Below are 27,419 nucleotides of genomic sequence, written 5' to 3' on the forward strand. Positions count from 1 at the left end.
CGTAAACATGTCATGGTGAAAACAAGTGGTTTATTAATTAAAGAAATATATATTTTTTAAATAGTGACATCAAAATCGGGTTAAGGACTTGATTCTCAAGAATTAATTAGCGCCCAAAGATCTTGAAGTGAACCACTTTTTTCGATAGCAGTGTGCGGGTTAAAGAGATTTTTTTAGTTCTAAAATATGAGTGAAATAGTATTGTGAGCATTGATAGCTCTGTGGATTTAAAGTGAGGGGAGGGGATAGAAGAGGTACGAGACAGAGCATAGTGCTGTGAAAATATGAAATACACGTCAATTATCTCTTTTGTATTGATCAAAACTCAAACGTGTGGCTAAAATTATATTACTATACGTGAATGTTATGTGAAGTGAATGTAATAATAGTAGATTGTACAACTAGAGCATAAAACGAGCCATTTTACCCGAGACGTTCATATAGCCACCCGAGCCGATACGGCTTGGGTGGATAGATACGTCGAGGGGAAAATAGGTTTAATGCTCGAGATTTACACTGCTTTTCACTTCGATTGAGAAGAAATTCAAATTCAACAGTGGAATCAATTGTTTACTTACATTCATGCATTGCATGAAAGCATTTATTTTTTCAATTTTCAATATGCATTTATTTTTCATGCATTGCTATATAATTATGCATTTTTATTTTTATTGATTTGTTTTTTTTTTTTATAACATTTAAATTTATAAAAAAATTATACTTAGAAACTATTTCTGTTTGTGGCTGTTGACACCTGATTACCTTGGTCTTAGACGAAGATTTTACTTTATGCACTAGAGCATAAAAAATCATTTTATGTCGCCTACATCCAGCATAAATACGAACTTTACGAGCATGAGAAGTAAAAAGTAACCTCAGCTTTGATGATATCAAATAGTGCCTCAATTTTAGTGATAATTGAGTGGTTTCCTGGATTAAAAAAAACATTATTTTATTTAGTCCGTCAGTTATTATTATTAGAAAATATTTGACGCGTATTTTTTCTATCGTCAATCAAACAAAAAATTACAAAGACGAAGCACATTGAACTTCGTGGGTGGGTGCTTGTGACGTTGCATATGTAGTGGTATTGTGTGTGTGTGGCATTCTATATTTGAAATTTCCCTTTTCCCGTACTATCAGCATAAAAAGAGGTTTGTAATAATTATATTGCAAAAGAAAATTCCAAAATATATATTATTTGCGTTGTGCAGTGCGTAGGTATATTTTAAAGAGAGTGAAGAAAATAAATATAGATATCAAGAAGGGGAAATGGATCGAACACAGATCATAAAATTATAATATTATTACCAATACTTGAGACAGCTCAGATGAAGAATTAAATGATAGCGAATGAAAGCAAAAAAGGACCGAGTATTATTTTACCTACTTGTTAAGAAGAGAAGGGTGTGTAATTTCATTAAATTAAGAGAAATACTTACGTTATTCTCCTTTTCATGCGAACCGTACAGCCACTGCAAATGCAACACCCTGTATACCTTTAAACGAGCAATTTTTGTATATATGTATACAACCTCGATCTCGAAAACGGCTCCAACGATTTCGATGAAATTTAGTATGTAGGGGTTTTCGGGGATGACAAATCTATCTAGCTTGGTCTTATCTCTAAGAAAACGCTTATTATCGAGTTTTAGCCCGATCAAAGCTCGGTCGCCCAGGTACTGGAACTTTAACTGGCTATGTTGTCTTCATATTTTTTTGTTTAATCGATAAAAGAATAAATACGCGTCAATATTTTCTGACAGATAATCTAAGTGTCAGCCAAATCAGATTGTTTTAAACCACTAGCCCTTTGGATAAATCTCACCCGTGCCCTTTAGTTTTAGATACAATCTGTAGGTACAATTTTTATACTAGCTTAGCTACAGTACGTTTGGTGACAAGATACCACAGAACACCCCATACCTTGAGGCGTATCAATTTTTATCGCGACCTTCCCTCATGGGCCCCCTAGAATAGCCTTAAGCCTAAATTCACTTACGACCCATAAAATCCATATATTTGCCATACCGACATAAATTTGAAGTTTGCACTAACATTAAGTATGTATACATGAAGCGAGAGATGATGGCAAACGAGCAAGTGGGTCTCCTGATGGTAAGAGATCACCATATATTTAAGTTATTAACATCAAAAGTCTTCAAGAACAAATCAATATGACTTGAATGGCTGTTTCATCACTTATTGATAAATTTGATGTGACATATCTGTGATGTTGTCTCTGTTTTGTCTGAATAAACATAGAAGGGATCACATTTCTTCTGTCCCTTAAAATTGACACACCGAAATATATCCTAACTTAATTAGGTCCTGATGCTTCGCCGACCGTTGTGGCGGCGCGTTCGCTTCGCTCTTCGCTTCGCTCGTTATCATACTTAATTTTCCTAAACCTAATTTGACAATAAAAGTGACCAATTGTTCAATTATATTACCAAAATCTCTTTGAAGTAGAAAATATTTGACCTCGTCCAGAGCTGTTTATGTAACAATATTATGGTTATATACGAAAAACAAGGTTAATTCTGTTATTGGTATATACAAGGTGTTCATTAAATAACTGAAAACCTCAGACACCCCAAAAATAGTTTGTCATTTGAAGTCAGTTGATTACATTTATTTTTGAATACCATTAATATTTTAAAAGATATTCGAGTGTTTTGCTTAATCAGTAATTCAAGTAGAATTACACTTCATCAATGTAATATAATGCACTTCATTTCTAACTCTACATTGCTCTACACTTATAATTTGTACTTGTCAGTTGCGCTTTGACGTTTTTAGAAGAAAATCACTTGAAAATCACACATTGACAGCAAAACGGCCAGTATTAAATTATCGAAATAGTATACAACCTCGCTAAAATATTTAATTGGCGCATGTTGCAGTCGTAACTTTTAGACTGGGCGCAATAAAAAAAGGATTTAAAAACACAAACACAACTTAATTTAAAACATACTGTAATCGATTCTACTCTCGATTCTGAGCAAACTACTATGTATACCTACGTGTTAACTACGCCGATAAAGTGATAAAACATTTTTTTTAATGTTTGTCTCTTTCATGATTTTGGCTAAACATACCACAAACCCGAGCAACAGCAAACTGTAGTTCCACACGCCTGACAATCAGCCAGTATATGCCGCAGTGTATTAGGGTACATAAGCCGTATCAGCCTTGGGACGCTGCGTGCTTCCTGTTAACATAAATCTACCCTCAGCGGGAAATGCGTGGATATACGCCGTTGAAATGTTTTGACATTGCCAGCATAAAAAATGCAGTAGGTTTTAAAAAGGTGGTTTTTGGGACCAAAGTAAGTTGGTATGTGTCACTTTGTCATTGGCACAATCATCCGTTTTTTTTGAACTTATATATTGCTATAAGAAAAAAAATGGTATGTAACTGAAGTTTAGGAAAAACCGGTCAAGTGCGTGTCGGGCCACGTGTAGTGGGGGGGTTTCGTACAATGCGGCAAATATTCAATATTACGTTTTAATCGAATATTCCTTGTTAACATGTTTCCAATTCATTACTTAAACTACGTTCATGATTTTCTTTTCTAGCCAACAGCTATAGGTCGGGATCCAATCCGGTGGACAGACTGGTTTTGTCGTCTAGTGATAGATAGAGGGGGTGAAGTACACTTTCCTCTAAAATAGTTAGCACTTTAAATCCTAATAATTTTCAACCGAATCCCTGAAAAAATAGTCCAAGCCAACTTACAATGTTTTTAAAAGACCTATTTACTCGTAGGACTACGGAATCCTAAGGATCCACTCAATATCTCAACACTTAGGACTCAAAGGCTTATATAAGGAGAATAATATAATTATGAGCGTTATAGATTTCTCGAAATATCTGTAGATTTTAGTAAAATGTGTTTTCTTTTTTTGTTTTCGTTAAAACTACAGTTTTCATCACAGAAAACCATTGATAAACTTTTTTCGTTCCCACCACCCGCTGCTTTCTAGCAGGATTTTGTAACCAGCCAGCATAGAGAATTTCTCGTTTACGTTTTAATTTTTTTTTTGAGGTTTCCTAATTAGAAAATCGAAGTTTATATCGCGCCGTCCGTCTCACTCTCGTATTAAATAATATAAGCGTCAGTGAGACGGTAGGTACGATACGAACTTCGATTTTCGAATTTCGGAGCAGCTCCCCAGGTTAGTTGGCGCTAGTATCATGAGGTCCGTTTGACAACTTCGACACTCGCGTCACGTTTATTTATTACCTAATAAAAAAATGAAGACATTAAACATTGAAAAAGATACTTAACTAACGAGAAACTCATCTTCTGCTGGTCAGCACCTAGGCAAAGTAACAAGCAAAAGTTGCCCAGCCAAAAACCCTACGCCACTGCAAGACAAGACCGCCCGTTAAATAAGCAAAGACGCGGTTGAGCGCAAACACGTAATTTTCATGCCAAAAAACTTGCTGAGTTATGTATACTTATGCTTATGCCAATAACTGTAGTTTTACGGGCCGTATAGAAAATCGATCAAGCCCTCCCCTCTTGACGGATTATGGCGCGTTGATAAAATAAAAAGAAAAACATTAGCCTGGCCTCCTCGGGGAAGGCTTTTCCCAAGATGTGTTTTTTTCGAGGCTGTCAACTCTAATATTTGTTTAGGCTTAATGTACGCATGCTCGTGTTTATGTTTGGGTGGCGAAGTTTTTGTGTGCGCTCCTTGCTTGTGTTCTGGACCTTATGTATACAACCAGTTACATACACGTATGGGGGTATAAATTATAAATTACAGTACGTGGTGTATTTATAGATAAAAGGTTGAAAGAAAATTTTGTTAACGAAAAAGTCTCGCTTGGTTGATTTAACCTTTTAAGCCAAAAAGGCATAGTAAATATCCTGTAAAAATACGTAAGTATCAAAACGTCATGTTAGAAGAATGTAAATACAAATACAGATTTTGATACTTGCAGCTTATTTGAATAGTTCAATGTACAGGCTGTAGTTTTCCAGATACAACAATTTTACATACCCGAAATGTTGTATCTGCAAACGGCCTTGTTTTCATAAAAACTTTCAAAATCCTGATCACACTTACCAAAGCCAGAGTACCTTCCCAGGTACCGGCGCATTTTCAATTTCCACGCGATGTCCAGGTTTATATACAGCACATAGGCGGGGGTGTCACCCCAAGATACAGGGTGATTTACGGAGGGTCTCCACGACCCTTATCGGGAGTCGTTATGACCATGTGAGGGTGAAGTTATTGTACAGTTACCAGGGAGGCGAGGGAGGCAAGGCTCCCGGGTATTTTGAAGGGACATAATATGTTATTATTTTAAGGACGTATAGCGTTCGCTTTTGATTTTGTGTCGTTTGGAATACGGTCATGACGAGTTTTCCTGGAAGTGATTTTAGTGATTATGCAAGATGTGTTAGAGAAAGGTTATAATTATAAAGAATTGTTTCAGGTGGTTTTATTAAAAGATAAAGTGAAATAAAATTGAGCCTTACCCTCCTCCAGTTTAAAGAAGTATTAGCTTTAATTTAACTAAAGTAAAAACCTCGTATCTTTTATGTAGGTACATATGTACTTACGTTAATGGTAATAAAAAAATACTTAAGCTTTCGTGAGTTATATTTGGAAAAAAACGTAAAATTAAACGGTTCAACTAACGATTATAAACCCGAAAAGATCGAAAGTAGTCGGACTGTTTCTGATTTATATTCGTGAGTTGGACCGTTTGCTTTTATTTTTCTTTCTAAGAAAAATAAATAAAATTGATTTTAGATGGTTGCATACCTACGTTACGTTTACATACGTCTTGTAATTTTAAGTTTTACTTTGGTTTGTGTTTACGGTAAAAATAAATTTTAAGAAGATTTAAGTGTGTACTAAATTACTTTTAGCAGCTAATAAATAATTTAGCGAGATTCTATACCGTATTGCGTCACTATGCAAAACCTTTATGCGTCACAACAAATGACATCACGACCCAAACAAAGGAAGCAATAAAACGCGACACTGAAAATATTTCATAAATTACAAAATAAGAAATGCCCGACATGTTTCGCAAACCATTGGTCCCTGCAATAAAATTATATACGCCTACCAAATAACGGTCCCCTCGCCATTCTGCATGCAGAATTTAATTTTAGAATCCGAGCCCGTTCCAATATAGGTAATATTCGAAATTTATGTCCCATGTTTGAATTTGAATGCTGTCCTTCCGTAGTGAATTTACGTCCCTTTTTGCAGTTAGTTTTATTTTTATTTTTTTCATAAATGTTGTATCTCGCTAGAAGCGAAACTGTTTTATCTCGCGTCGTTATGAGTTCGTGAATTACTGTGTGGCTTCGTTTTTCTCAGTGGCTAAATTGCTTGATTAATTTTGCTGTAGCTTTACAAATTTGGTATCATGCAGAGGAAAAAAAATCAAAGAGATCAATCAGAAGTAGGTATAAATATCTAATTCTGATTGACACCTTTGATGTTTTTTTAACCGACTGCAAAAAAGGAGGAGGTTATCAATTCGGTTGTATTTTTTTTGTTTGTTACCTCCGAACTCCGTTTTTATGAGCCGATTTGAAATTATTTTTTTGCATTCAGACGAATGCTTCCTAGTTAGACAGGAATGCTTTCAATTAGGTCCCATAAGCACCAAGGATCTGACGATTGGATCCTAAGGAAATCGAGGGAACTCTTCAAATGTTGTAGGGACGCCTATGGTAATTTTTATGGATTTAATAGTAACTCGTGCATTGGCTTTTGCAAATCATCATTTGGTGAAGTGGAACTTATGATGAAGACCACAGTTAACCATCGGAGTTACTACTCAATAACAAGTGGGATGAATTTCAATTACTTTAACACAGTTGCTAAGCAATTTATACTCCTCGTAATGCATAATGGTGAAATGGGATGGGTGGTGAAGCACCAGGACTCCTCAATAATGAAAGTCTCTGCATCGGACAAAGCAATCTTTTGTAAAAGGTGACGAGCAGTTGACATTAAACTATTGCATCTTAGATTATTTACACTAAAAAGCGTGAAAAAAAATTGAACCGACTACAAAATAATTTTCTACCAGTCTGAAGTCGGTGCCTCAGCACGAGCCAGCAGGAGTGATTGAAGCCCAATATGTAGTGCGAAGGTGAGGTAGGCGACTGTAGGTCCACTCCTGCTGGCTCGTGCTGAGGCACCGACCGTCTTCAGACTGGTTGAAAATTATTTTGTAGTCGGTTAAATTTTTTGTTATAATATTTTTTTAATTAGTGGCTAATCATTTAGTGGCGAGACGCTGTAACAACTTGGTTCTCACCGGGTTGCCTTTTTTTTACGTGACGTTAGTTTAGTGATGACATACATGGGAAAGTCTATATGTACTACTACTGCAAGTTGTTTGACTGGATTATTCACAATAGTTCCTTTGGCAATACAGAAAAGGAGAAAGGAGAAAGGAACTAAAGGAACTATTGCGAGTAATCCGTTTCACTAGGTATTTATTAAATACCTATAAACTTCTACATTCTACATTACACAACTGTGACACAAACATGCAGTAAGCCCCTGACAATTAACACAAAGTTGAGGGGGAGTAAGGCAGTGCGTTAAAAACGCGTTAAAATAAGGCTAATATAATTTTTCCGACTTTCCTCCCCCAACTAATTACGAAGCATTTTATTAATAAAGAAGATCGTTACAATTAGGGTGATACCGCTTAATGAATGTTAATCATTTCCGGTATTTTATCATTTAAGCGTCTAAACAACGTTAATTCAACATACAGAATTTATGTAAAAGAAACGTCCGTATTTTTTTCTTAGAGTTTTCTAAAACTAAGCACAGAAATACCTAAGTTGAAACTGGAAAGTTAGTAAATAGGCAACTAACTACAAAATAGCAATATATTTTTAATACTTTACCTAATCATATTCAACCATTTTGCGTTAAGATTTTCAAAATAATCAACATGTAGTAGGTAATTAACGTATTGTGTAAAAAATGTTGCTTACAATAAAACACACAATTAAATCACCAACGACACATCATAAATTTTATGTAAGCAGCTAACTACACAATTTTTCTCCAATTCGCTGGCCATAAATTTCCCCCGCGGTCAATGTTGCCCACTGAAAATATTTAACCATCAAATGGTCGCGTGGGCTCACGGGTCAACCATTCTCTAAACTATTTGAATAACGAATGATATACGGTTTGTTTATTGGCGGGCCTGTACGTTCCTTTTTTGAATTCCATTATTCGGTGACCGACGCGCGTTCGGGTCGCCGTTGGTCATTCTGTAGGGGGCTATTCTTAAACTCCAAAAAGGCGTGCACTACACTAAACTGAGTGATAAATGTGTCACTTACGTCGTTGTCGTTCAGTGTCGTTACTGACCCTCGCGTGTTCGCTGCATTATATACAAAAGTTGGAATATTTTTGCAGCTTGGACTCACCTAACCGGTTTGGTCCGGTTTTAGTTATTGGAAATTTTACGATTAATTTGAGATTTTGTGAGCGCACGTGCTGCTAAAGGTTAATTTAGGGTTCAAAAGTTCAAGACGCTACGTGGCAAGAAATACGAGTTTAAGACATATTCACTGCTCAATAAGTTTCTTAGCTATTTATGATTTCATTTTTGTATAGCTACAAGTTCTTGTTTTATGCGTGACGCGTGCTTGCTGCCTATATTTTGAGGCCTATTGTATTATATTCCATTTCAGTGTCATTTTATTTAACTACTAGCCGCTACCCGCGACTCCGTACACGTAGAATTCCTTTATCGCTATCCCGCGAGAACTATACAATTTTCTGGGATTTAACTATTCTATGTCCTTTCTCGGGACTCAAACTATCTATATACCAAATTTCATCTAAATCGGTTCAGCGGGTTAGACGTGATGAAGAAACAAACAAACAGACTTACAAACTTTCGCAATTTATAATATTAGTGGAAAGTGGGATAATTTATCATTTGTTTTGTTGTTTTTTTTCCGTTATTTATAAGCAAAAATATAAAGACATTTTAGAGGCATTTCTTCACTTCTTTTTAATATTTTACTTTTTTTGAATATTTTGATAGCAAAGTATTCAAAAAAGTAAAATATTCACGTACGGTTTATTTATTAATTAATATAGTGTTATATTTCTTTAAACTAGTTTTTTTATAATCTTAATCAATCATCATTCTATCTCTAATAGGTAGGTACTTAGGTACTAATTGACACTTTGGATTCCAAATTGGTACTCATTCATGAAATCCAACCTCTTTCTAGGATTATAAAAAATAATTATGCAATTTCTATGATACTATTTAGAAATTTTTGTACTGGGTAATTTTAGAATATGACAAGTAGGTATAATGGATGGTACATGCATTTATGTGCAAAAAAACTACCAAAACACCACTAAAATATCTTAGTGTGAAAAAGACGCAACTGGGATAAAAATTCTATTCCAAATTTAATTCAAGCGGAAATTTGAGCGACGGCCGAGTCCCGGGGGAAGAAAAACGGGAAAACTGGCAAAACTTTCCCTTTTCTCCTCACGATACTGTTTACTTTGGCACTAGTCGAGGGGAGGCGCGGCACACGCGGCCACTTGAGATGTTGCAAATTTTTCAAATGCTACGGAAAATGCGTGTTTTATTTTGGAAGGAGAATATTAAAAAAATCTTTATCCACAGACATAACTTAGTTTAATATCTACGTTAAGTCGACTAACAATCTGTTTTAGGTACCAATTTTGGAAACGAACTTTGTGATAAGTTACAAACTGAGTAAGTGGAAACAAAACGATAATGTTTTGTGAAATGAATGAGAGCGTAATGGTGATTTTCCACCGGCGAGGCGAGAAGAGACGAGGCGAGACGAGAATTGAAATTTGTATGCATTCTCGCGCGCCCGCCGCGAGCCGCCCCGGGCCGCCGCGGGCGCCGCCATACAATTTTCAATTCTCGTCTCGCCTCGCCGATGGAAAACGACCTTAATACTTTTCGTAACATTTTGAAAGCAAAAAATACTACAGTAGATCCTGATCAGTATTCTTTTTAGTATTTCAAGTCTCTCAATTTTTTATTACAAAATAATATAGATAATTATGCTCTGCTATAGATTTATTTAGTGTCAGTATTTATAAGTTTTTATTTAAATCATCATCATCATCATCATCAGCTTATAGCAGTCCATATAGGCCTCCCCCAATGAGTGCCATTGCGCCCTGTCCTGGCTTGAAGCATCCAGCTTCTACCAGCAGCCTTTCGCTGATCGGCACTCCACCTGGCCGGAGGGCGTCCCACGCTACGTTTGCCAAGACGTGGTCACCACTCAAGAACTCGTTTACTCCAGTGGTTGTCAGTTCTTTGACAGATATGACCAGCCCACTGGCACTTCAACTTGCTAATTCTCTGAGCTATGTCGAATCTCGATGACCTTAGTTATCTGCCGGATAGTCTCTTTGCGGATTCTATCTTTCAGAAAAACTCCAAGCAAACTGGTGGAGCCGGTGGTAGTTTTTTTATTAAAATGTAACGTTCGTATATTTGCTACAAGTTCTCTCAAATTTTGCAATTTATTGTTTCTGGAAGGTGTACCCGATGAGCTAAAATTTGGCATACTTAGGTAAGTCCGGTGACAATAGAATATTCTTGTAGCAGTATTCTGGTGGTTGGTCCGGCCACGATCTTCTTCACAGGACGGAACTTTTTAACGGTAAATGGCATCAACTTGAATCTCAGTCAACAAAAGTATAGTCAATAAAAATGTGAGCGCTTTTCTGTTTTACAAGCTTTTATTTTACTTGTTACCTTGTACTTACCTACTTCTTTGAATTTGACTTAAAATTCGGCGTGGATATGTTAATAAATATTTTTTTTTATTAACAACGCGGAAATTCGACGAAGAACTAAAGTCACTGACATAGCTAAAAAAATATGCAAATTGAAGTGGCAATGGGCAGGCCACATCGCTCGAAGAACAGATAACCGTTGGGGGAGAAAAGTCCTCGAGTGGCGACCACGAACCGGAAGACGAAGCGTTGGCAGGCCTCCCACCAGGTGGACTGACGACATCGTGAGAGTAGCGGGAAACCGGTGGATGCAAGTGGCAAGTTGTCGTTCATTGTGGCGTTCTAAGGGGGAGGCCTTTGTCCAGCAGTGGACGTCTTCGGGCTGATGATGATGATGATGATGATGATGATGATGTTAATAAAATGATAACACAAGTACAATCAGCATAAAAGTTTGTATTGCTTGTTTTCTTTAGTTATTCCTGGTGCAGACATTCCTATTAACATTGATGATTATACCTATGTATATAGCTGTGTGCATGTGTTCATTATGTAACAGTTATGATAATAAATGATTCCGATTCTGATTCCAACTGAAACTGAAATTTGAATGTAGTCAAGGACTATTCAAAATTCTCCGAATTTAGACATCCACCAACATACGTGATTCCGGCCACGTTTTACATACGAACACATAACGAAGTTACATAAGCAATTACGAGGCCGCTTAGTATTCCGCGGATATTCAGCTAGTGGGAATTAGTATGCGTCGTGATTAGCGGTGACGCCTTGTGAGTGCTTGTGTACACAATCGGCGACGAAAGTAAATGCTTACCTACCTATTTATGTAAGTATACATATATTTTCTAGATTTTACCCGCGGCTTTGGCACGCGTAAATCATTTGATTTGGCAGATTTTACTAAATGCATGGGAATTCCCAAAAAAAATATATATTTACACTTTGTGGATTTCATTGACGTTGCACATAAATCACTGTGCCAAATTTCATGACTCTTAACTCAGTGGTTGGGATTGTGAAATTTTATCCCGAACCCGTAGGAATATCAGGATAAAAAGAGCCTTTGTGTTATTCCAGCCTCCTGTGCCACAAATACTACTATTTTAAACTGCTACATGTTACAATACAATCATTATAATAATCAAATATCGTTAGTTTTGCTTGCTGCGCGTCTGGTTGGCTGTGTCAAAGCCATGTCTAATATAACACCCTTGTGTTGGTAGCGCTGAGCTGAGCATAAAATGGTCGCGTTCACAATAAGGTATTTGACAACTCCTGATTTTGCCATATCTTAATATTATTATGAAAATATATATATACAAACAGTGTTTAGCGAAGAGAAAACTTAAATCGGTTGAAAATTGGACTTATAGTGTTTTTTTGAAAAATCTATATACCTGTCACTTTCTCAAACGCTTTTCTCTATGCAGCAAGTATGGCGTGTGACGTCACATGCCAGTGTGTCTTTCTCTGTCTAATCTTGAATTTCAAACCCTCATAACTTTGTTATTTGTAAAGGTAGCTTAAAAATTGTTTCTCTATTCGATAACAGGCATTGTGTCGTTTTAATTTATAAAACATATACAAAATAGTCAAATACCGTATTAGAAACGGTCCGGTCGTGCGCGCAGCGTGCTAATGACGGCCTCACGGTCCCACCGGAAGACCAGCGCTGGCATGGCGCTGGCTCTCGAGCCGGCATTATGCTGAGGTGGGTCTGTTTCGTGATAGTTGCTTGCTTACATTGTTATCTCGTATGAATGTCGTTCATGTAACTGTCACGAATAAATGTGTTTTCTTTCTTTCTTCTTTCAAAAGTTACAAGTGCTATTCGACAAAATTGTAACATTTTACTAAGGGAAACTTAACAATTTTATCGAATTGTAGCACTTGGAACTTTTGTGGTTGGCTCAGGGGCCAGATCTCGCTATCTACTAACCAAATTTAATCCAAATCCGTCCAGGCGTTTTAGCGTGAAGGAGTTACAAACATAGACACACATGTTACAAACATGGTTTCGTAGTCCTACACCTCTAAGGATACTTTACAGCATGGTGAAGTGAATACGTACGGCGTTTTTAGTCGATTTAGACGTCGCTAAGATATTAATCCGATCCCTTTAAAGTACCTAATTAGGTACTTAACCTATTATTACTTATGTAGTACAATGTTTTTTTGTATTGAGGCAAAAAAAATATTTGTATTATAAAAGTTTAAACTCAACCGAGTTTAAATATACGTGTCACAGTGTATTGTTATTTAATTGATACCTTAACATTATCTATTCAAGTCTTTAACAATTAGTCTCAAAATTACAAGACAGAAAACTAAACAAAGCTTCTCTTATAAAGCCTTTAGATAATAAAGTACACACTGAAGACTATTAATCCTTTAACGAACAACGTAAGTTCACATACGCCTTTAAGACCGCTGTATACATGTACACTCCGTATACAGTGTGACCTCTGGCCTAAATTATACAAACACACACATCGCACGCATCACGAAAATCTTGCGTACATAATCGGACCCCGACACACACTAGCGCGGTTATATAACACACATGCACGCTCATACGTAGCGTGTGGGGGACACATGCACGAGCGGGACGGAGGGATGGGTGTGTGGGTGGGTGCGAGAGGGACGGTGGTTGCAGGACGAGCGATACAACAAATCAATACCAGCGGTGGTGACCGGTAGCCTGTGTCACCCCTCCCCCGACCGCACGCCTCCACCTACATTGTCAAACGGTACAGAGTAGCCGGTATTTTAGAAAAGATTTCGAAATTACCGCGAGATATCAAAAATAAATGAATGAATGAATACCTAATTAATAGTTTATTCTTCAGCCATGACACCCACCAAAGTTGTTCATAATCGTTGTCATTAAATATAATCTATGGAAATATAACCTAAAAATTTTATAGAATAGAGATGATTTTTTGCATACAGGGTTTGGTCTACACAAATCAGGGGTTAATGATTATCCGGGAGTATTCCAGATTGGTAACTTCACACACACAACTGAATTGCATCGTTTATATAGATGTGTTACTCCACATTTTATTCTTCATTTTATTCTCCTTCTTGTTTCAGGCGAAAATGCTTTTCTAAGACACTTCAATACAATTAATATGTGCAACAAGCCACGGTGAGAATCCAATTTTCATTAAATACTGTTTAATTTGCATCATATATATTTTTCAACATAGGTATAATATTAAGAGGTTCATTACGACAGTAAACCTCATTTTAAGATAATTCGCTCCTACCTTGACTAAGGGTACGTACTCAAATACGAGTAGGTACATAAATCTTTCTTTCTTGCAGACTAAATTGAATAAAGACAAAATGAAGTAAAAATAAAAATGCAGAAAAAACTTTGCCTTACTTCAGTCAGTTGTGTAGCAAACGTCTGCGATCTGTAACAATCATTACTCTGTACAAGAAAATCCGCTTGACCGCGCGTATGGAAAGCGCAGAGCGCCGGCGAACAAACTTGATACTTGAGAAAAGAAGCGACGTGCTGAGTTTTGATACTTTACTACCACACTCAAAAACGAGAATAATTCGATTGTAATATTATTGTCGTTTTTCTTTTGTTTGGTAACACTTGAGTACTTAACTTACTCGTATATACGGTTCGAATAATTTACTTACCAAATTGGCATCTCTGAGTGCATTAATTTGAGTAAGTAGACTTAACGGATTATTAAATGATAATGAAATTGCACAGGATGTTTCTTTAAAAGTTATGTTTAGTTACAAAAGTTGCTAGAAATCTATACGTTCACATATTTATCAATTTGTTTCGCAATTCAGTCAATCCAAAAAAAAATAGTCAAACTTAAAAACCCCTTTGTATTTGAGACCATCACTAATTTGCATTATATAAACGACAGGTTAATGAGAGGTTTGGCTTAAACGCGAATGAATAAATTAATGATAATTTACTCGCTGAATAAGGTTACAACAGGTGGAATATAATATAACAATACCTACTTAGTATCTAGCATTTTCTACCGGAAACCGGCGTGCGAATGTAACGTTTATGTAGCTACACACACAGTGAATTATCCACGGTCAGTTAAACGCGACTTCATTTCAATCAAAGTACATACGTATCATTTAATCAAAGTTATATCCTTTTCAATAAAAAAACTAGATGCAATTCAGTGTTCTGTCGGTATCACAGCAATTATAAGATCTGCATTGTTCTAAATAATTATTTTACTGAAAGCACCTTGATTTTTTCGTGATTCATCAAATGTCGGAACTAACTACATATATTATATGAAATCTACACAAACAAAAATCTAGCTGCATTTCGGAACGTTTCAAAACTTTGCGTTTCATTTTCCTTCTAGTCTTGACTTGTTTTAGTTTTCCCAAATATTTTATTTAGCTTCAGACAACGGCATGTATACCTTAAGTTTATTAGCATAAAAACTTAGACAGATGTTGAACATTCGTTGAACACAAGTCCGCTGATAGAATTCTGTTATATGTATAGCACCAGCCAAATATGTGGTCTAGGTACAGTCGAGTTCATAAACTTGTGAGCAAAAATTTATAATAGAGTCGTGTTCAGATATTTTTGATCAAATTTTTGCTGACAAGTTTATGAACTCGACTGTACAGTCGAGATCAAAGATATATTTACACTTTAGTACCTGGCCGCTGTCATTTCTTGTTTGAACTTTTGTATAAAATTGTTAGAAGGCATAGGTACAGTGACGAGGTACCGCTAAAGTTCTTTTTTTTTCATTCATATGGCAAAATTACCTCTAAAGTCAAAATTAAGTATCGTTTGCATGCCAACTTGAAAGTTTTATACGTGCCGAGTACAAACAATAATGGAGTAATTGCGTAAGTTCCTAAATCAGTCCAAACACTAAAACATGCAAATGAGGGCTATCGTTTTTTGTCTCACTAGATGGCGCACTGTTGCGTGAGGTTTTTAAGTATGGCTTTCAAAGTCTGTTATTACGGGCGTGAAAACAAAGTTTAGATTAAAATCATATTTAATACACCTTAAAACCGTACCATAAAAATATCGAGCATGCCACAGTGTTGCTTAGTCCCCGTTTTGTTCGGAAAAAAGGCAGGACAAAGTTTTCCGAAAGACAAAACTGTCTCAAAACACAGACATTCATTGCCCCGGAACGCATATTTGCCATTATTAATTTCAGATATTGCAAAATATTCACAAAATTATTCTAATTATAGATAAACCCGCGTAGCTCACCCAAAAACTATGAGATTTGACATTTCGGAGACCTCACGCTACACTAGCGCCTCTAGTGGCGAATTCATACGCGATAGCCCTCATTGCTTTCTTAATATTATTTTTGACAAAATAGTCCTTACTTTTAGCCTACCAACCTCTTTGGTACCTACATGACTACCTAAATATTCACAAAATGCTACAAAAACTCCACGAGGTAACAAAACAAGGAGTCCATCCGAAGAAGGGTTCTAGGTGTCATAAATTACAGGGCTGTTTATCAGAGGGAGGGTGCCCCCGCGGTTTCGCAGTTTATCGTGAGGGGGGCCCTGCGAGGGAGGATTCTGTATGGTCATTGGAGGGCAGAAGATGGCGACTTTTGTTTAAGTTGAAATGAAAAAATGCGTTGAGTTTTAAGAACACCCTGTGATAGACACCTGAAAAGTTTTAATTTGGCTAAAAAAAATCGTTTGTGGTCGTTTTTATATGCTCTTTATTAGCTTCACCTCATATTAATTATTTGTTTGTTTCAAATCTTGCAAGTTAATTTTGATCAACTTCCAGTGATCGGATTTACTTGAAATTTGGTGTACTCGTACGTACCTACGTAAGTTAGATGACAAAGCAAGTGACGTCAGCAAAAAGTACCTACGATCAACGAAAAAAAGTGATATTAAAAATATTTTTTTAACAAAAACTTACTTCAAAGTTTATTTTTATCAATTGAGCTAGGTATTATAATACCTAGTTTAAGTAGAGTCAGCGTCAAGAATATTTCACAAATTAGCATAATTGTTTTGTAATAACACTAGCTTCCACCCATGACTTTACCTCCGTGGCAGGCCTCCTAATTTCATGGGAATGTCGTATGATCGGTCCTTATGCTTTGTTAACACCTTCGTAACATCAGAATTGTTTTGTCGTATTTCATCGTACCTACAAATTAGTTAACATTTAATACGATTATCTAACTAACCAATATCCCAAGTCTCACAACCTACAAAGAATAACATAGTAAAAGCGTGAAAAGAGTCCTAGCAAGACCGCGAACTTGTTTAATGCGGCAACAAAAAACTTCCAAACTCACGGCAAAGGAAAAGTTTCGTTCGCGTCTTAACTTTTACGATCTACGATTTACGAACTCTCCACTCCTTAAAACCGACTAACCATCCCCTCAAAACCCTTTAGAAAGGAAGATCGATAAATCTGACCAAACTTGCCCCTACCTATAGATAAATAAAGGCACCTATTTTACCCTTATGGCCGGCACGGTCGCCGGCCATCTTGTTTTCTCCCACCCCCGCCCACGCTCAATCTTACCCACGACGTGCCCCCCGATCTAAGGGGCCTTTCAAAGGCCGAATCCCACTAATACTAATGTCCTCTACGTATGAGCGTGTGTGTGTAAACAAATGAGAGCTTTGTTTGTGATTAATTTGCGTATTTGGTTAATGTGCATAGGTATGTTTAGCGTGTTGATATTAAGTTTTGATGTAAAGACAAGTCGGTTGGTAATAGAAACAAAGAAGTACTCGCTCGCTTTTTTTTCTGACGATTTAAGAAAAAATGTAAGATATATATAAATACCTAAATTAAACATCACAATGTAAGCGCTTTATGCACTCTATTGCACTCCTCGTTGCCCTTTGCAAATAAGCTCGGAGTTCTAATAATAGTATTGCAAATGCACGTTTCAAAGGAAACTCGAGCCAATTTGTTGGATCTTATTGTGCTAGCAGCTAGCAACATGTCTCATCTCGTCTAACGACTTTATATAGGTACGCTAGTACTGGTAAAGTGTACGCTTCACCCACACATGGTACAGGGTCGGTAAATATTTATAATAATTCCGTTATTACGTATTTTATGGCGGAGTTTATAGCGTTGCTTTATGACATGTTACGGACGTAAAAGTCGAGATTTACCCCGTAAAGGATTCGGTTGTGAATAACTTAGTAGGTCACACGATAACCGAAGTAATAACAAACAAACTAAGAAGTCATCAACTAATGACTTGACCTATTTAATATTGACAGTCCAATAAAAGCTTACAAATAGAGATCTTTTGATGGGAAGTGATAAAGAAGGGCTCTCAAATATCGAGATTAAATAATGCCGACGCTATTATATGAACGGGCGGGCCGCTAGACGTAATACAGCGAAAGGCAACCGCCGCGGAATCCAATCAGTCACCTCAAAGACGTTTCGAACATAATTGGCACGGAGCTCAAAGAAACACGCGGTTGGTACCCCGGGGGCCCTGACTCGCAACGCATTACCAAAATAAAAAATTCACGTCAATTTCCGAAAGAGATTTCCATTACAGTCGATACGGTGACTAAGCACGGGCCCGATGGTGCCGCACAGCACACATGCACACGTAAAATATTCACTCGCCACTCCGATACATCATTCATTCGTCCGCCGAGAACGGCTCGACACCAATCTTCCATTTGGCAAGAAAATCGATACACGTCGTGGCCATATAAGCATTCCGGGGGAGGCAGACGGGGAGTCTTAAGGGGAGTTAAGGTTTAGTCCCGAATATTGAATTTCCCTTGGGACAAACCCGTTTCGCTTTGTCCCTTCGCTCGGGGTCGTGTGGGCCGTGGATGCCCGGGCTTCCACCTATATATCTGTGCAGCTATACGACCTATGAAGGCTTAGATACGTACACAATTACGTATAGGTGCGTGAGTGTACGTACGTGCGTAAGTGTTGGATAATAATATTGCGAGGCGGCCAGGCATACGTGACTCCGGCCCGCTTGACGGGCCCTCGGCTATATGCTATATGCTCTCAGCTAGCACATACATAGCGCGTATATGCGTGTATTTGAGTAGGCGTTTTACGTTTTACCCTATATGTGATATACGGGCCTCCCTTTTACGTGAAAGCCTTTGAATTAGCTCTCTTTTTAATAAAATGCCGTACGCACGCGTTTCTGTTGGAACAGGTTACTTTTAAAATTAATAGCTCTTTTTTTCTATAAGATGCATGATTGAATCTAAAAGGCGCTTTCCGCTTAAGGCGTATGAAACATTGTTGGCGTTATGGCGTGGCTGGCGGAATTTTAAGACCGCCGACATACTTAGGAAGACGTAAACTCTTTAGCTTCATTTAGTAAGCGATGAGTTTACTCGCGATGCTACGCTAGTATAGTAAAGGTCGTTTACTTAAATACGGCCAAAGAACAAGAAAAATAAGAAGTCTAGTATATAACGGATCACACCAAAAAACACTTATTATAATCGTAACTAAAAACCGTTATCATAATTAGACCCCCGTTACCAAAACTTAGGTATATCTTTTTTTATTAACGCATTTATATTAGTCTGAAAATACCGAAACACAAACGAAAACATAGGTCACATAGTTCAAATATACCTACCGGGTGTGGCCTATAACACGAGCAAATAATTAAAACATAGAACGAACTTGTCAGACTAAACGTCTGACTTCTAAAAATAAAGATGTCTTTAGATTTTCCCTTTTTCTTACAAATTAAATAGTGTTGCCAATGTACGCTGTCCTAGAGCCCAATTGACGTCGCCTGTCACACTTTACATTACACGGCAGTGACGTAATGGTCATTACGGTATCGAAATCGATATCGTAATGAACATTATCGCACCGGAGCGGTGGTGGGGCTTCTGCTTCACCAGGCGCAGGAGGTCGTGGGGCAGACATAGTTCTGGTTGCAATGCAGGTCATTATCAATGGTTCTTGAACGGATCATAGAGGATTTAATATATGGATGTAGATAAAGTAATGTATGCAACTGTACGTAATAAGGCCTTAAAACACTCGTGTTTTAAGGACGCTTATTACGTAAAAGTTGCATAAACTACTATAAAGTGTAGTAGAAAAAAAAACTAATTATTTCTAAATGTCGCTGAACTAATTTCGTACAGTTTGACGAGTACAAGCTATATTTCACTTACTTACTCCTGTTAAGGGCCACACCCGGTATAATATCCGATATCAGGGATTTTCAGGGCTAACAATTGATCAAGCTTATTTATCTCTGGTTAAACGAACGCTATGATGGTTATTGATTTCAAACCCAAGCAAAACTCGGTCACCCAGGTACTTTTATTAAGAGTTCAACAAGCGCATAATTTCAACCTAGCTACCCTTTTAAAAACCCTTTGTCTAAAACTCAAAAGCACTAAATTTCACAAACAATTAGAATAACTTCACTAGTGCGGTCCTTAGTCCCTTCCTTGGCCCCCTGTGCCATATATTAGGGCCCCCTGGCCCCCATTACAGACTAACAGACGGTTTATTTTATAGTAGGTAGTGTCTCCAGCAATTCCCTTAATGTGAGTGCATGAAGTTAAATTAAGGGTCCATTTGTGTTAAGCATGTATGTTATGGTTCTCTAGTTTTTCGCAGAGATTTTTTTTTAATTATTAGTTTACCTACTGTTTCATATGAACGAACGATTTTCTTTTGAAACTTTTAATACTTTAGGATAGTTATAAAACTAACCTAACCTATAGGGTTAGGGTTAACCTATGGGGTATAGGGTTAACCTATGAGGTATATGGTTAGGTTAGGTTACCTATAAGGGTAGTCCTGAAATATAACATGAACAGTTTACAGTTTCAGAAAAAAATCGTTCATCTCTATGAAACAGCTGGGAAATTACTAATTTCGAGAAAATTATTTTCTTGCCGGTATCGTCCCAGCCTATCCCACTGCTTAGCACAGGGTTCCCGCGCGGGCCCAGTGCAGATTGGGAACTTAATACACACCACTGAATTGTTTGCAGGTTTGTGCAGGTTTCCTCACGTTCACGATAAAGCTTGTGGTAAATTTCAAATGCAATTTCACACATGAATTTTCATGAACTGAAGGTGCGAGTATGGACTTGAAACCACGATCCTCTGATTGAGGGGTCATAGATCAAACTACAGACCATAGCTTAACAGAGTTACATAAGATAACAAAAAATTGAAGAGTGGCACACCAGGGGGTAATTCTCCTAGCTATATATCGCTATCGCTTTTAAAACAATTATCAAATTCCCGAACTACTTTTTCATCCAAAGCTTTCCACATATGTACTCATATAGTTAAGTTATACCTAGGTACATAATATATATATGCGTGTTTTGATATACAAGTCTACGGCTCTCGCGGTGGTAAGCCTATATATATCTGCCACAATAAGATAGAGACAAATTCCCGCCGCTTGCCACCTCTGTTCAGCATAATATATGCCTACTATACCTGGCGTATGTAAGTAATGTTTTGAAATTTGCTGTCTGGTACTGCATGTGTATGACGAACAAAGATCGTTTAGAAGGTAATTTATCAACATATAGAATAGCTATAGTCTTTATTTTTTTAACACTGCTAATCCTATTACCGAAATACAGTCATATAAAAAATTATATTAATTAGAGAACGGATTAGATATATGTGACATAAAAAACTTGAAATATTGTAGGCATGTAATATAATGTTATTTTCTGCTTATTATGATGATGACAGAAAAAAAATCACTTAATCCCAACTTGTATAGGTACAACACAATATCTCAAAAAATATCACTTAGACAAGACTTTCAACCATCAATGTTAACAAATGCTACAAATAAATATGCATGCAAATGTATTTACATTAATTTCAAATCAATAGGTAGATATATTGAGAGTAAATTAATAATTAGGTATTAAATATTTTTCGTTCTTGTAGAGTAGATGTTAAAATTAAATACTATTCCAAATGTTCAATACCTACTAAAATTATATCTTAGTATATCATTTTTATAAGTGGAAAAAGACTGATCCACATTCATTTAGGTAACTGGGATGCAGTAAGTATTTGATTTTGGGTTCATGCGTACGTTTAAAAAAATAAAGATACCTATAAGACGTAGAAAAACTTAAAATCTCCCAAACCTAGATACAGACGTGCATACCTTCTACTTTCATCTCCCAACACATTGGTATCGAAGTCGGCGTATCGAGATTAAAGCCCATAAGTCTCGTTGCAAAGGCTGAATGCTCCCAGGGTCTTCGACATGACTTACGTGCTTATAAGTTTTAAAAAATGGCTTATTTAGTTAACCGTCCTTTTTGTTGTCTGTGTTTAATTGTCGTCTAATCTAAAAATTTACACCAAATATACTCAGCAGCATAAAATTTGGCCCACTCTATGTAGAGTTTGAGTTTGTAAATATGTATAAATGACCTGAATTCATTTTGAGGGCCAGATTTTTTGCCGCTCAGTATACAACCGGTATTAAGTCAATACGATCAATTATTAGTGGATTAAATTCAACGTCATTATTTTCTAACTCTCTAATAATTAAATATAAACTATTCAATTAGTAATTTCACAAGGGTTAATCTTGTCCAACTATTGACTAGGGCAGATACGTTGCCGTATGCCTCTATTTTCAGGATTTTGAGCGATCTATTACCAATCATGATTATTTTATATTTTTCATTCGCAACCTTATTTCATACCCTACAATAAGTTGCGTAGATAAAACACCTACTCGCCTAAGTAGTATTTCATTCACTGCTAGTTTAGTCTAGCCGTCGCTTTCGAATCCAAGTCACTATAACACAAACATTCCATAATTTCAAAACAAGTTGTTCTTTATTTGAATTAATTAAAGTTGCATAATAGGTATTATAGTAGGTAGTTCTTTGATCGGCAACCCTACTCCGAATTGTTAGAACATCGGTCGGGCATCACGTACTCTGAAAAACTCCTTTGATGCTCGCTTGTTAGCAGCCAGCTCCAACTAGCGTCGTACTCTAGATAAAATACCTTTTGTTAACCTAAGCGAAAATAAATCCTACAACTTCAAACATAAGGTTGAAATTTTCAGTAAGTTAAGAGGTCTAATTTCTTTTTAATTTTGAATACGCACGCGTTCGACATCAAACGGCGAGTTGTTAAAGACAAATGAAAATATTATTAGTGTACTAGACCTGAGTAGGTAAAAGAACCTTGTGACTAGGTTGGATGATCATTTTAATTTAAAATTTAAACACGAAAATATTGCTGATTTTCATGAATTTACAATGTGGTAGAGTTATAACGTATCAAACCAAAATTGATACATAGACTTTACCACAAATGAGAATAAAATATCTTTTTTTTTCTTTACCCAAATGATAAACATCAGCCACGAATACCCAGTCGATATCAAATCTATTTTTTCATTTCGCGAAAACAGACGATACCATCTTCTGTGATATCTGAACCATAATGTATGATGCTCCATGATTACCATTTCACGGAGCGAATGTTCCGCTCCAGAGGATTTTTTGATGCCGCTAGTGCCACCAAAGGGAATAAAAAGTAAAAGGAATAAATTGTGGCATTTTGTGTCTTGGGCAGAGATAACAGGTTTTTGAATCTACCTACTGTGTGCTGAATTGCAGTGAACAAGCCAATGGGGAAACGGAAGTTTATTCTTTAAAATTTCATTTTCTACTACACCGATGTATTTTTATGTGCTATAATTATTTTCAAGCCAGCCTAAAATAAATCTTTCTTGACCAAACGTTCCAAATTCAAATCACAACAGGCATGCATCGCATTAATCCATTGTTTTATGGTCACAATCGCTAAAACAATAGCTGTTAAAGTCACATGCAGAGTTTTAGACTAACTTGCCCTTTGTGCTAACCCTTCGTGGAATGCACGATCATCCATTGTTTTGGAAGGGCGCGAATTAATCTCTATTTCTTTGATGATGTTTGGATAATGGCCGCTCTGACAGCCAACTGATGGATTTCGAGTTGGTGACTTGTTCGAAATTCGTATTCATGCGTTCCGTTGAAAGCGGTTGCTTTTTGAATTCGGAATTCTATTTAAGTCGCTCGATTTGAATTAATTTATTGTTCTATTTAGTTTTGGCCTTAATTAATGCAAATTTTAGTTTTGCTATTCGTTGTTATGTTATGATAGACTTTTGTTGGAGCACTTTATGCAAATTAAAGTTTATGGTTTGTTCACAGTAGGTAGTAACAGCCAGTTTTCAAAGAATTGCCTTTAAGAACACCGTTTATATTAAATAAATAAATATTCTGGAACATTTCATACCAATTGACCTATTCTCCAACTTAGCAAGTACCTAGTGGTACGATAAGTAGGGACGCATAATTATGTAAATGTAAAAATATAAAGCTTCAGTATCATACTAAACATTAAAGACACGAGAAGAATCATTTTTATTTTTCATTCATACAAATATCTGCACCGACCGAGAATCGAGTCGGGATCTCAAGCTCACAGTCAGGTTTTCAAACCATTGGGCTGTCGTCAATATAGCGTCAATACAACCGACATAACTCGACAAATACCTATGCAAGTTTGAATTGACAATGGGCGGACCACATCGCTCCAAGAACAAAATAACCGTTGGGGGAGAAAAGTCCTCGAGTGGCGACCACGAACCGGAAGATTAAGTGAACTGAAGACATCGTGATAATTGCAGGCAACCGGTGGTGAGATGAGAACAAATGGCGAGTGTGAGTAGTCCTTCATTGTTGAGGCCTTTGTTCTGCGATCAACATCTTCCGGCTGATGATGATGATGATGATGATGAAGCGATCGCGCGCGATACGAGCTACCATGGGTGTCTTATCTTAGAAGGAAAAGTGGAAGGGAAGTGAAATAGCGGGAGGCCGAGGATTGACATCTACAAACAATAAAAATAAAAGAAGGTAGCCGCCATGTTGTATAAGGAGGTTAAGGAAGCAGCTTTAAGTAGAGAGAAGTGGAGAGTCATTCATCGGCTACACCGACAAACGTGTAACTTAAATAAGAATATGAAGAGACCATAGTGGCTCAAAATATCTTGCATCACGTCAAACAGGCGTGACAGCCATTCATCTTTTCCAAAGCCACCTCAGCCAGTCGCCGTAACCTGAAAAAGCCTTAATTAAGCCAGTCATAAAGCCTACATACGGCTCAGCCGACACACGCCAACGAACACAATTACTCCTAAGCGCAACCGGCCCCGCCACAGCTCTAAACGCCGAATTTCCCCACACCCCCACCTGTCCCCCTTCCTCCCGGGCTCACGTCTATCCATTTGCTAGCTAGTTCCGAGCTAAATTAATTTCAAAGCTCCTTATGTTACGTGCCTTGCGGCTTTACTTTCCATGTGTGCGTTCCGTCCATGTGTGGAGCTACTTTCGGAAGGCTTAACTGAATACATAGCGCTATATACTAGGTGTGTATATGGGCAGCTCCTTGTTAGGGTTGAATTAGAGATGCGATAAATTGGTCTGCGGGTTAAATTAATGTTTCGTGTCTATTTGGTGTGCTGGAAACGTTTTTGGAAGTTGGATATGAGCTTTCGCTCCAAGGGGCGCGGCGTTCGACCTGGCCCTATACTACGAAGTGCAAAATTCGAAATTCGTATCTTGCTGTCCCGCTGACGCTAATATTATTTAATACGAGAGTGAGAGGGACGGTACGACACCAACTTCGATTTTCGAATTTCGTAGTAGGCCCCCTGCATACGAGACTAATCCGTCAATCTTCTAAGACGTTGACTGATGCAATGCATGCGTGTCAAGTCGATACCATTACGTTCTAATGAACGCGGGTCTTTTATATCTTGGCAAATTTGGCAATGTATGTAACACTTGGTAGAACCTTTTACCAGTCAGCATTTGCCGCACTTATCAAAAAAATCTTGATAAAGGCAGCTGAGGGTCCCTGCGACAGAGTTCTACTGAGTGTCCCATACGACTTATCAGGGTATTAATAGTCATATCTCATAGGAGATAAATACTTAGCGGCAGAACGGGAGTTGTGGAGGTCAAGAGGGGAGCTGAGGTTGGTTGTGGCCTCGTGGTGCAGTTGGTAGCACGTTGGCGCGTCAGCTAAGAGATACGGGTTTAAATCCCGTTCGCCGCACCCGAAAAATATTTTTGGTTTTAAAAAAAATTAAACGTCATTACATTCATTATGAAATATTAATATTGCATTTATTAATATTTTATCTGAAGTTCTTATCAATTCGAGGATTGAAATATATACTATAGTAGAAATAAAATACTCGTGTACCGTTTCTCTACCACAAATGTGCCCCTCTCTCCTCTAGTTGCTCGAGTTTACGTAAACACTGATCCTTCATGGTGCCCTCTCCCCTTTCCCACACGTCGTGCATAAATAATCTGACAGCCGCGATCCGAACCGGATATTGCCTGGCCTACATGCCTTTACCTTTTAGTGTCGTGAATGTATTGATGTTGTATAAAATGTTGACTTACAGATGGATATTAGAGGTGGCCATAAAAATGTATTTTATTCAATTCCTTATAAATACATTTAAAGTTAACTGAAAAAATACTTGAAATTTTTATAAAAATTGGATTTAAGTTCTGTGCATATTAAGTTGTTGTTAAATTTTAAGTATTTATAAATACTAAGCTTAATGTACTTAGGTATCGTGTAAAATTATAATTATCAAAGAATACTCCAATATGGTGTCTAGGTAGTCATATTTTATTTACCTACATCGGCATTATACCATAATATCCTGTACATTATTATTATGAAAATATAGATAAACAACCAATGTTTAGGGAAGAAAAAAAAATCGGTTGAAAATTGGATTTACAGTGATTTTTCTGTATATCTGTCTCTTTCAAACGTTTTTTTCTATGCAACACGCATGGCACTACTTGCATGTGACGTCACATGCAAGTATGTTTTTCTCTGTCTAATCTTGAATTTCAAAACACTATTTTTAACTTTTTTAAGCAAAGGTAGCTTAAAAAAAAATCTGTTCGATATCACGCATTGTCAAGTTTTGATTTAAAAAATAAATAAAAATTAGTCAAATACCATATAGTCGCTAGTTTACGTAAATGTAAACGGTTTCATTAAAACCTTAAATACGATTATTGCGTATGTATATACGTCATAATGTTCATGTTAATATCCTGCCGGGACCGCCAAAGGCTCTTCTACCCTACAATATCCGCCCCGTGTCCCTAACAGATCCTGTCATATGAAGTGATATCGCATAGTAACATGGAAGTTAGATATTGTAACTTTACATGCTGTATCTTTATACAAGGCGTGGTCTGAAACATACACTGCCGGGAAAATAAATCACACAAATACATAATGCACTACCATTTCTGTGCCCTTACAGGGTATATATTTCATGAACTATGCACCTACAGTGTAAAATGCAGTAAAATTTGAAATTGAATATATATGCGCTACCTATTTCACAAACCAACAAACAAATACTTTTCTCTAACAAACACAAAATATAACTGATTTGCTTCATTGTTTGCGTATTGGTTGTAATAATTGTTTTCTTATTGCAGGTATCGGGAAATCTCCAGCGGAAGCAATAAGTCCAGATGCAGAATATAAATAAAAGGATTTTATTCATTA

At 36.9% G+C, this 27,419-nt stretch overlaps 1 long non-coding RNA gene across 1 annotated transcript; it reads left to right on the plus strand.

Annotated features, from left to right (window-relative positions):
- LOC141429396 (uncharacterized) lies at positions 1-27,419 on the plus strand. The gene is made up of 2 exons (XR_012451530.1): positions 1-254; positions 27,350-27,419. It is a non-coding gene; the product is annotated as an uncharacterized lncRNA (long non-coding RNA).

Source organism: Choristoneura fumiferana, chromosome 7 (genome assembly GCF_025370935.1).
Source record: "Choristoneura fumiferana chromosome 7, NRCan_CFum_1, whole genome shotgun sequence".
Taxonomy (NCBI): Eukaryota; Metazoa; Arthropoda; class Insecta; order Lepidoptera; family Tortricidae; genus Choristoneura; species Choristoneura fumiferana.